General features: G+C 39.3%; 1 long non-coding RNA gene across 2 annotated transcripts in view; it reads left to right on the top strand.

The window, feature by feature from the left end:
- LOC101858152 overlaps nt 1-1,249 on the top strand; it is a 64,324-nt gene that overhangs the window by 36,730 nt on the left and 26,345 nt on the right. The window contains exon 2 of one of the 2 annotated variants that reach the window (XR_221211.3): nt 1,086-1,133. The exons of the other annotated variant lie outside the window; for it this stretch is intronic. This is a non-coding gene — a long non-coding RNA (uncharacterized LOC101858152). The remainder of the gene's footprint in view (nt 1-1,085; nt 1,134-1,249) is intronic. 2 annotated transcript variants of the gene reach the window in all.

A 1,249-nucleotide genomic window follows, 5' to 3' on the forward strand; every position in this document is an offset into this window, starting at 1 on the left:
CAGGGAACCGTACTACTCTGCGCAATAACACACACACTGTGTGCTCAAACTCCTTATTCTTATGCAATAGAATTAATTATTGACACAGGAAAACGAGAGCTTTCAAGTGTCACCTCGACCTAAGACTTATACTCTAGAGTCGTACAAAAGAAGAATCTTTTACGCTGACACAGAACACACCACGCTTAGGCGTGTCTATTCACAGTACAATTCGCCTTTCTTAAACCCTATCCGTACGTCGTGTTTTGCTATCGTATCCATACGACGTGGGGAACTCTGTGCCACCACTTTCCAAAGAGGAAAAGTTCTCGTAAATCCGATCCGTACGCTTTGCCTAGCAGTCTGTCAAAATAATTTTTTTGAGAAATACTGACTGTTACAAGAAGATAATTCCAGAAAAGATTGGATGTAACGCCTCTGCAAAGATTAATCCTATCCGTACTAGAAGTATTCTAAAATGTGAAGAATACAACCCCAGGGTTACAAAATGACCCCAGGGCGTACGGATAGGATTAATCTTTGCAGAGGCGTTACATCCAATCTTTTCTGGAATTATCTTCTTGTAACAGTCAGTATTTCTCAAAAAAATTATTTTGACAGACTGCTAGGCAAAGCGTACGGATCGGATTTACGAGAACTTTTCCTCTTTGGAAAGTGGTGGCACAGAGTTCCCCACGTCGTATGGATACGATAGCAAAACACGACGTACGGATAGGGTTTAAGAAAGGCGAATTGTACTGTGAATAGACACGCCTAAGCGTGGTGTGTTCTGTGTCAGCGTAAAAGATTCTTCTTTTGTACGACTCTAGAGTATAAGTCTTAGGTCGAGGTGACACTTGAAAGCTCTCGTTTTCCTGTGTCAATAATTAATTCTATTGCATAAGAATAAGGAGTTTGAGCACACAGTGTGTGTGTTATTGCGCAGAGTAGTACGGTTCCCTGTATCTTTAGTTGTTTCCTTCTTTTTTTTAGTTAAGAATCTTTTCTTGCAAGTTACCTGAGATTCCTGGATTCGGTTTCTGAGGCATTTTCTTTTTTCTAATTTTTGTTCCTTTATTTATTTTTTTGTTTCGCTTTTGTTTCAGGTAGTTTTTTACGGCTCTGTCATAGAGGTACAGGACGAGGATTGAAACGTAAGTATCTTCCCGTATATTGTAGTCAATTCTAGCTGGATTTACAACTACATCAACAAAAATAACAATAATAGTAGCAGTAGTAATAGTGGTAGTAGTAGTAGCAGTAGCAGTAG

Source organism: Aplysia californica, unplaced genomic scaffold (genome assembly GCF_000002075.1).
Source record: "Aplysia californica isolate F4 #8 unplaced genomic scaffold, AplCal3.0 scaffold01305, whole genome shotgun sequence".
In the NCBI taxonomy this organism is placed as follows: domain Eukaryota; kingdom Metazoa; phylum Mollusca; class Gastropoda; order Aplysiida; family Aplysiidae; genus Aplysia; species Aplysia californica.